This window comes from Anneissia japonica, unplaced genomic scaffold, assembly GCF_011630105.1.
Source record: "Anneissia japonica isolate Jap-2015-1 unplaced genomic scaffold, ASM1163010v1 scaffold9712_len146881_cov104, whole genome shotgun sequence".
Lineage (NCBI taxonomy): Eukaryota > Metazoa > Echinodermata > Crinoidea > Comatulida > Comatulidae > Anneissia > Anneissia japonica.
The window spans coordinates 34,605-45,848 of record NW_022684842.1 but is presented as its reverse complement, the minus strand read 5'-3'; positions in this window follow the sequence as shown (position 1 = coordinate 45,848).

The window sequence follows — 11,244 nt, the reverse complement described above, 5'->3', positions numbered from 1 at the left end:
CAACCATAAAATGTTTCTTATAAAAAACAAAAATTATACGTTTTCAACATGACGTCACTATTTTGGCCTATTGACAACAATGAAACAACATAACAATAAATACGAGAATGAAATAAAATTTAAAAAAAAAACTTCACAATCTTTGCAATAGTTTGTCTTCCAAATCTGTTGTGTTTTACCTAGCACACAATACCAGCGAAAATACTCGTCCAAATATCCTGCAGCGAAAATTTGTCATTTATGTTATACAAATAAATAAATTAATTAAAAGGCCCGCAAATGACTAAAACCCAGAGGAATCATTGTCACAGCTCTGTTTGCATTCTCCTTGAAGCCAGTGGTGATGACAGGCTTTACTACATTGTTTTAATTCCATTATAGGTTTGAATAAAGAAATCTATAAATAATATTGGTGTACAGAATTCAACAACCGCCAGTGTTTTAACAACACAACAAGTTCAGACACGTTCAACATGACGTCACTATTTGGCACATTAATAAAACATCTATGACAAAAGGAAACTGATTACACAAAAGCTGGTCCTCTTCTGTTTCAGAAGATGGTAATGGTAATGGTTGGGGACATATATTGCGCATAATTACATGGTCTTAAGACTGACCTGTCTAAGCATCGATTGATCGATTTAATTCCTGATTTTATTCAACACACAATAGTTTAAAAAAAAATTATCGTCTAATGTCCGATTTTGTACGGCAAAACTGTGTCACATATATCATAAAAAAAATTACTGAAAGAATAATTTTGACCACGATCAACTAAAACCCAGAGGAAACCATCATCATAGCTCTGCAGTGTTTACCTTTAGATTTAAACACCATTTAAATCCGTTCATACAACACAAATGCAGACTCTTTCAACATGACACTATTATGTTGGCCCATTGACAATAAACGAGTGAAAAAAAAAATCACAATCATTGCAATGGCCCGTCTTTTAGATCTTTTAAATTGTATTGTGTATGGATGTACCACCGTAAAGGTGTGTACCACTGTTCTGAAAGTGAAGTTCAATAAATACTAAAATACTGAATACTGAAAGAATCAAATGTCAAACAACCAACTAAAAAGCAGAAAAAGAAGCAGCATATAGCTCTGCCAAACTAGCACATGAGGACAACTTTACTATAAAATATTATTCCTATAATAGATTTTAATAAAGAAATCTACAATATGCAGCAACTGACAGCGTTTTAACAACACAACAAGTTGAGACACGTTCAGCATGGCCATTTCTAAAGTGGTTACATACGTCTGAACGTCAAATCGAGCAGTTGTCAGTCGTCGTTGCAATCAGGTTTTAAAGAGTGCATTATCTCTCATCGTGCCAAACTTTTGAGGAAAACAAAGTCACAAAGTATGGCTAAAATGAGGGTAGGCCTAACTGGTGATTTGCCTAATGCCCGCCTAGTCGCAGTGATTGGGGGCCTACAGTTACTATTAATTACTGGGCTGCGTAGTCATAGAGTTACTCAATTAGAATTAGGCCACAGTTTATTATTAACAAGACAAACAATGTAAGTTAAATTTAGGGCCTGATAAATGGAAGGAGTACAGTTTTGCTATTGCCAATGAGGGATGCGTAATTTGGCTGAATAAAAGAATTAACTAGGCCTGGGCCTACATTTTAAAGAAGAGATGATCTATTTTTTTTTCCAAAGGCCTGGGCCTATATGTAAGTAGGTATCCCTATTGTTTCCTGACTAAAACGGCAATAAGTCAAAACGGCAATGACCAAAACGGCACAAAAAACCAAATGGCAACACTTTTTGACCAGAACGGCAATAGACCAAAACAGCAATAGGTAAAAACGGCAATGACCAAAACGGTAAGGCCGAAGTTAAAACGGCAATAGGCTTAAATAATAATAATAATAATAATAATAATAATAATAATAATAATAATAATAATAATAAAAATAATAATAAATTATTATTATTATTATTATTATTATTATTAATATTATTATTATTATTATAAATAATAATTTAATAATAATAATAATAAATAATAATAATATTCTTAATAATGTAATAATAATAATAATAATAATAATAATAATAATAATAATAATAATAATAATAATAATAAATAATGATAGTAATAATGAAATAAATCAAATTAAACTTTATTGCAATTTATATAGTGATTGGATGAGACAATTTACATTACACTGAAAATATATAAAAACATTCAAAAAAAAATAAAATAAAAAAAATTTTAAAAATTTTTTTTAAAAACGCGATTAAACGTTAAAAGCGGGAAAAAGAGTCCATGGCAATGTTCGCTGTGGTCTGTGCCCATTGCCGTTATAATACTTGTCATTATTGCCGTTTTGGTTCATTGCTGTTTTGATACTTGTCATTGCCGTTTTGATAGTTGCCGTTTTGGCTTATTACCGTTTTGACTTGCTTCGGCCTAAACCACCGTGGGCCTAAATCAATGGAAATCGATGATGAGGTAGCAGCTGGCAAGTGCTTAGGCCTAGGTGTTAGTGACGTTTCATTGATACTGTATTACAAATTGTTCTTAAAGTACATGTAACCTATGAACAACACTAGCCTTTCATATACGGTACTCGTACATTGTACGTGTTATAAGTCTTGCAGGCCTAACTTTAAAAGGCAGCACACATGTGCGACTAAAATGTGGGCGACTACCGTTGCAACTACTTGGTCGCATGCGATTTCTCACACGTGTATGATACCAACGTAGGCCTATTTTTTCATGCCATTTTTACCTGAATCCGCAGAATCCGCATTTTAGAAATAGCCTTTCAGCATGACGTCACTGTTTGGCTTATCTATAAGATAATTATGACAAAAGGAGACCGATTACACAATAGTTGATTCTTTTTTATTCTAAAGACTTGTCTACACCTACTGCATTAGATCGATTTTATTCAGAAAATAATACTGGTATACTTATACATCGTAGTTAGGGAAAAAGTTAAATGTAGGGTTTTGAATTTTTAGCTAGGGTTAGGGTATTTAGTTGTAGTCATGTTTGAAATAATTAGGGTTAAACACACCTGTTCTAAAAATGGAGTAGGGTTGGGTAAAGCACTGTTCTAACAATAAAATAGGGTTAGGGTTAAAACCCCTACACTAAAATAGAATATGGTTAGGGTTAAGTAGTCTGCTCTAACAATAAAATAGGGTTAAACACCATGCTCTAAAATGGAATAGGGTTAGGGTTAAACACCCCTGTACTAAAAATGGAATAGGGTCAGAGTTAAACACCCCTGTACTAAAATGGAATAGGGTTAGGGTTAAACACCCCTGTACTAAAAAGGGAATAATAGTTTAAACACCCCTGCTGTAAAAATGGAATAGGGTTAGGTTTAAACACCTCTGCTCTAAAAATGGAATAATGTTTAAAACACCCCTACTCATGAATGGATAGTCCTGCTTCTCATTTTATGCAAATTAAGGTCACGTGATGCCAAATGCAGGCTTCTGATTGGTCGAGAGCCTCCCAAATATGGTAAAATTTCCCTGAACACACCCTATGCACTACTATAGTTGATGCAATAAACCTGGTTCGGTTGTATTTAATACAATCTACAATAATAGTCTACATATATTAGCTTAAATTGGTAAACTGTTCCGGGCACGAGGCCTAGAGTAAAATACCAAAAATTTTACAATAATAATATTCATTTTACTAATAAGTGCTGATTAGAAATATTACCCACAAACAGTTCTTAAAAGCTACTTACAGTTGTTGCAATGTTTACAGCTTAGTATAGCTTAACATAATCCATTTCTATCCTGATATCTACACGTACTACGGTATATTATTTTGTTCCTGGCTTATCAAACGACTGTCATATAGACCATTTTGAGCTAACGTAAAGCCTTTACCACACTCAATGACCACCCAAATCACTAAGGCCCGTATTCTCGAAAGCGGACTAACTTTACAGTCCTGGACTAAATCTGGATTTAAACCAGGACTATCTGAAAGTGGTATTCTCGAAGGCGGACTAAATTTAGTCTATGTTTAGGCCAGGACTAAATCGGCCGAATTTTAGTCCGCCGAGACCCCTAACAGTTTAACAGTGGACTAACAAAGATGGCTACTGCAAGTGCAATGGATTTTATGCTATTCGAGGAAATATAAATAATTAATTCGACCATATTAAGGATTTCCTGACTATGTTATTTAACAAATTAGTAAGTATATTATATTGTAAACCATATGTATCACTTCATAACACGAACATTTTAAACGAAATATCTAAATTTTATGATTCATTTTAGGCTCAAAAGCTAGGCCCACTTGCACAGGGCTACATGGCCTAGCTACCACCTATTATGATGACTAGCCAAAACCTAAATTTGTCGTAATTTTTTCGACAAATTGTATCCAACTTAGCTCAAATTATGTAAATGAAGATACAAATCTATATTTCTATATTATTTTGTGTAATTTAGCCTGAAATATTTATGATTTCTATCACAGTAAATTGTGGCCTCTGAAATCGTTTTTTTATTTACTGAATCTGGCACCACCGAGCCCAGGGGGCCTAGCGCTAGCCTGGAGTGGCATAAGCCAGGGCTCAGGGTAGGAAAATTAAGGCCTAATAAACTAGGCCTAGCCTAGCCTATATATTTGGGTAGTACTAAAGTGCGAGGCAGCGAGGCATGCGAGGCAGCGAGGCAAAACGACGATTCATGCGAGGCATCGTTTTACCATTGCCAAAAGTGCGAGGCATAACAACGATTCATGCGAGGCATCGTTTTACATCGAAATATGTGCAGAGAACAACGAAAATCCAATGTAAAAGTAATATTACGTACTATTTAATAATTATGCGTGATAGTCATTGTCAAATTTGCTACTTAATTTGATTTGCAACCACAGTGGATTTATTTTTCTCCGCCTAGGCCTAGGCTTAGGCTATATAGTCAGTAACATCGCTGATCACAGGGGGATCCAGGATCTGCTGCATTCCCATACAATTAGGGCAGAAATTATAGAGGGCGCTATTTAAGGTCAGTTTAGTGAGCTGTTAAATATGAATATGCATAAACATGACCTAAGTTCGACGTTCGTTGTTTGTAAATACGTACGTCACGTCCCATAATGTAAACACGGAAATTGTTAGATATTATAGTAACCTCTGTAATATTTAAATTCAGGGTAGATGGATCTTCAACAATAATTCAATTTTAAATACAATGATAGGTACGATTAATTGACAAATAGTGAGGCCTGCCCAGTGTGTGCCTAACCAGCTGAGACTCAGGAGTCGGAAAAAAGTATGTGATCTTACATCAATAGGCCCTATATAGGAATAGGCCTATTATTATATTTTCTTACCTAAAAACACCAATTAAAATTTTATAGCTAATACAATAAAACAAATTTATTTGCAAATAGTGTAAAATAATTGTTGATATTTTAAAAAGTAAAATAATGACTCTGATAATTGATTTATTTGAAATTGGCCTACTATTCTACTTTCTTCATATAAAAAAATGTTGGAAATCACGTAAATTCAGGATTTGGTGCCGAATTACTGTATAATGCCTGTATAATGCCTTGTCTTCTGGTGAATAGCATGGACGGGGGTGACAGGCGACACGTACCCAACTATTTAGCCCCAGGCCTACGTTACTAAGATTTTCTCTATACGTTCATCCGTGCGTTGGCCGCCGAGAAAACGTTGCGATGCGTTGACACACTTCAAGGGTGTGCGCGACTACTAGACTGAACCGGGAAGCAAGAAAGCAATGCCTAAGCTAGGGCCTAAAAATGAGATGTTATTACAAGGCCTCAGGCCTAGACTTTACAACAACATTTGTCAGGGTCATACATGAACTAACTCTGGTATGATTCCAATTAATTTCTAATATTTATAGCTCTGTAATTCCTGTAAACCGGAAGAATTATATCTGTGACTCGCACACCAAACCTCGCGATCGCGAAGCTCGCACGCGGGTCTCACTCTTCCGGCAACAAACAGATATGACCTACGTTGACCTAAATGTTGACCAATCATAATCAAGAAAAGTTTGAAAACCGCAGTACGTACCGTGTAAAAGTCTACTTTCAAATAGTGCTGAACTTTTGGTTATAAAAAACACCTTTATGTACGTCCTATTTTGGTAAACTTTTAGTATGTTGTTTTACATATAATTAAGTTTATATTTAGATCATAAAACGTTTTGTTGCAATGTTGTCCAGTCAAATCCGTATTTCCGGTGGACTACTCGCATGAATCGTCGTTTTGCCTCGCATGCCTCGCTGCCTCGCACTTTAGTACTACTCTATATATTTTAGCCTATGCCTACTAGTACAACTAGACTGAATTGTATGGATAAACAATATTATTAAGCCATCTGTCTATTTGAGGCCCTTTATCACCCTAAAATCTAGGCTGGAAAACTGATGAAGGAGGGAGGCCTTTTATATTTTTATGTTGTATTTTGCTAAGCCATATCACACTTGAGTTGTTCGCTAGTGCATTGATATTCAAAGTAAAACATGATTGAGATAATACAAACATATTTACTAAAAAAATGAAAAATTAATAATTTAATATAATTAAATTAATATATATAAAATAATTTCATTTTTTTTAATACCATAGAAGACATGCGCAAGGGTGATACATTAATATTTTTATCTAGTATGTTTATATTAGTAAATAAATAATAAATAGGTCATATTAATTTGAAATGAAAGGCATTGTGATTGAATTTGTATTATTTATATTTATAGGCTAGTATTGAACTGTGCTTTTGTCAGATGTCTGTGGATAGAGTCAGAATTGACAAGGGTTTCATGAAAAAATGGGTAGGTGGTTTTCTTTTTGTAAAGTTGTCTATTCAATCTTGTTTCTTCATACTGTATATGAGAGTGATATTTAGTACTGTACAATATCATTATTACAGTATTTTATTTTTAATATACAGTAAAGGATTTTATTGCAATAAAATGTACACTGTAGCCATGGTCTTATGTACTATTTAACATTAGTGTAATACAAAAAAACACATAGTAAAATGTGCACATACAGTAACATACTTAAGATTACCTAACTTTTTAAGCATAACTGTATCAAATTTAATTATTATTATTGATAAATGGTAATATAGATATTATGATCATGCTTTTTATAATTATATTTTAATGGGTTATCCTAGAATGTGATTATATTATATAATTTTATTTATTATTGTTAATAGAAAATATACTGTAATATATTTATTTATTTATTTATAATAATAATAATGATGATGATAATGATGATGATGATGATGATGATGATGATGATGATAATAATAATAATAATATAAGCATAATAAAAATATTGCATTATTTTATATTATAATGAATTTAAATATTTTGGTGAAAATAATATTGTAATAATAATGTAATAGGTCTTTATAATTATACTTTATGTATTCTATATTATAATGAACTTGAATAATAATTATGCTATGCTAATGTAATAAAAATAATGTTATAAATAAACTGTAGTATGTGCTATTTTTCATTTCAGGCTGAATTGGTATGTAAGAAAATAGAAGGACAACAAGAGCCAAATGAACGATCATAAAATAATTCATAGGCCTACTAACTACCCTTCAATCAACGAAGTACAAAAGTTTTAAATATCCTGATTTACTGTATGATAAATGTAATATTATATTTTAGCTGAATATAGGCCTACATACTGCAATATCGTTTTAAGTCAATGACTTTACAATTGCTATGTATGTTACTTAAATAATTATATAAAAAAAAAATTGAATATAAATTTTTTTCGACTTCTCATTTCATTTCTGTTTTTAGTGGTTTACCTTATCTAATACTCTAATTATTGTTCACTGAAAAATGTAAGCATATAACCTGAATGAATTCTAGGCTACACGTGGACCAGGATTCAGCTGTTGAAATACCATGTACCTTCTAATTTTAGAAAAATATATTGCATTTTCAAAACAATTCTAAAGTTGTCAGAATTAATTTTTCACCCGAAAACAAATTTACTGTGCAAGTGTGTAGGACACAATTCTGATATCACAATCAAAACACTATAAATGAGATAAAAACAATTTGGCTGTGTATATCCCTATTTGCCTGAGAAACTGTTCAAACAGACGTATTGAGCATGAGCAATAAAATTTATAAGGCGTTGCCATGGAGAATATTCTTTTGACCTCCCATATTCCATGATTTACATATTAGTCCAGGGTCTAGCTCTGGGCTACTTAGTCCAGGTTTCGAGAATACGAAACCAGGACTAACTCTAGTCTAGGACTAACTATTCCAGGACATCAGTTAATCGTGGACTAACTTAGTCCACTTTCGAGAATACGGGCCTAAGGGCCAAGGTTTTCTAACTGCGAGTAATTTACATAAATATAATGGCTGCTGTTCAGTGTATAGTACTGGCTATTTTCTACCAATGTTTTATACTAAATGTTAGTGCTAAACTATCTGTTTATGGGCTATCAACCTGTTTGAACACGGATATAACCATTTCAGAAGTATTTCAATCTGCAATTTTGAATTTGAAACCCGAGATTTGGTGTGAAAATCTAGGCCCAAATATGCCAACTTATAGCAGGAATACCATCAATCTTACTGCAGCTGGTGTTGTTATGCCTACCTATGTGGAGGACATGTCAACAGGCCTAAACCTTGGCCTAGACACAGATTTGGATTGTTGTTTTAGGCAAGTGAGATCTAGCTTCACATCAAGTATGCCTCCATCTAATCAAATATATTATTGCTTAAACTCAGTTACCATCAATGATATTATGAGGTCAAAGCAGAAACGTAGTTTTCTTGGGAAAGCTGTTTCGTACTATACCAATGACGTACGTACATTCCATGTTCAGCCGTTCTTATGTGGAGACATAGAACTTAATCTAGGGCCTCATCCAAACGTTGCTAAAGATAGTAAGCAGAAGGACGCACTAACAGTATATTACCAAAATGTTAGAAGTGTTAAAAACAAGATGGAGACATATAAATCTGAACTATACAGCCATATGTTCACTAAATATTTAGACATGATAGCCCTCACTGAGACATGGCTTAATGACTCAGTTGACGATAGTGAGCTCTCTATATCTAACTATAATCTCTACCGTAAAGATTGAAATAATAATAAAAGAGGTGGAGGAGTTCTACTTTTGGTCAGCAACAAGTTTAAGTCCTGTCGATTAGAGCATCTTGAAACCAACCATCAAGAATTGATGTGGGTTAAATTGACACTCTCACGTAAAAAGTTCTTAATGGTTGGTCTTTATTATAGGCCACCGTCTGCGACAAAGGACTCCATTGATTAACTTGCGCAATCGATTAACAATGTGTAATATGAATTTCAAAGTTTTAACCATGATATATTATTGATTGGTGATTTTAATTTACCAGAAATTACTTGGTTCAATAATACTAATAAACATTATGTAAATAATAATGTAATTTGTAATGCTCCTGATAATTCTAATGGAAATTTTTTTATTGATAACGTTTTTAATGGTAATAATTTTAAACAATTTGTAAATTTTCCGACTTGTGCTGGTCACACTCTTGATTTAGTTCTATGCAATAAGACATGTAGTGATATTTCATTTGGTACGGATATTTTTCTTTCAGATCACTGTGCAATTACTTTTAATTATCCTATTGATTTTCTCTCCCCTAAAATTAATTATGACTCCCGTCCACTTTATAACTTTAAGAAACTTAATCAAGTTGATTTTGTTGAGACACTCTCATGCATTCCATGGAACATTCTTGAGTTGACAGATAATATTAATGAAACTACAGCATTATTTTATGATATAGTTTTTGCCACTGTTAAAGACTTAGTTGCTACTTTCAAACCAAAAAGAAAATTACCCCCTTGGTTTGATAATGAGTTGTATTGTGCCCTTAAGCTTAAGGAGTCTTATTTTAAAGATAAAAAGAGGAATTGTAATCGTCCGAATATTGAGAATTTTCGCTTTGCAAGAACTAATTTCAAGATTGTGTAATTTTAAGTATCGCACTTATGTTGAATCTTTGTGTTGTAATGTTGTTAATAATCCCAAGCGTTTTTGGTCTTGGCTCAAGTCTTCGCGCAAATCCGCAGGTCTTCCATCAGAAATTCATTTTGATGGTGTCTCTGCGAGTTTGCCAAAAGACAAAGCTAACTTATTTAATATTTGTTGATTCTTCTTTAAATTTTTGTAAACATGTAGATTATGTTGTAGCTAAGAGTAACAGACTCCTTGGATTCATTTGGAGACATTGCAGACATATCGATGATGGTAATGCTTTAATTACTTTGTATAAATCTTTAGTTAGATCTAATCTTGAGTTTTGTATTATTATTTTAAATTCAATTTCAACTGCACAGTCTGTTAGGTTGCAACGTCTTCAAAATAAATTCTGTAGGTTCTATTTTCGTAAATTTGGTAAAAGTCCTAAATTGGCTTTACTCGAAGAGAGAAGGAATATTTTTGATCTTGTTTTTCTTTACAAATGCATAAATGCCAGTTTTGATGGTGATTTCACTTCTTTTTTTCAAATACTAGTTCCTTTGCATAGATTAAGTTCCCCTGGATTATTTAAGGTTCCACCGGGTAGGGTTAACGTTACAAAAAATGGTTTTATTTGTCGTCTCCCTAAGTTATATAATTCTATCTGTTTCAATCCTTCCTTAGATATATGTTTTGATAGTCTTAAATGCTTCCGTCACAAAATTACTACAATTTTTACTTCTATTACCAAGTGAATCTTATATTTTTAGAAATAATGTTGTCAAGCAGGCTGACTGAGGTATTTGTAACTCTGGATGCTTGGTGAATAAGGGGAAGATAATGATTGCTGAAAAAAGAATTAACAAAATTACGCGCGTCGGATTAAGTTCATGTTTGAGGATGTCGATGTTAAAATCACCAAGAATATATGCAAATTTGTTTTCTCTAGACAATTTGGATAAAACAGTGTCAAATTGGTCAATGAACAGGGAGGGATCTAGAGAAGGAGTTCTGTATAGAGTGCCAACAACTATGTTCTTTTCATTTGGTCTTATAATTTCAATAAAGAAGGATTCACAAGTAGAGGGGTCAAATTGTAAATCATCTCTTAGGAAAAATTGAAGGCTATCACGAATATACATGGCAACTCCACCGCCGTGTTTATAATTACTGTGATGGGCAACGAAGTTGTAATTTGGGAGTTTGACCAAAGGGTTATCGTGTTTAAACCAGG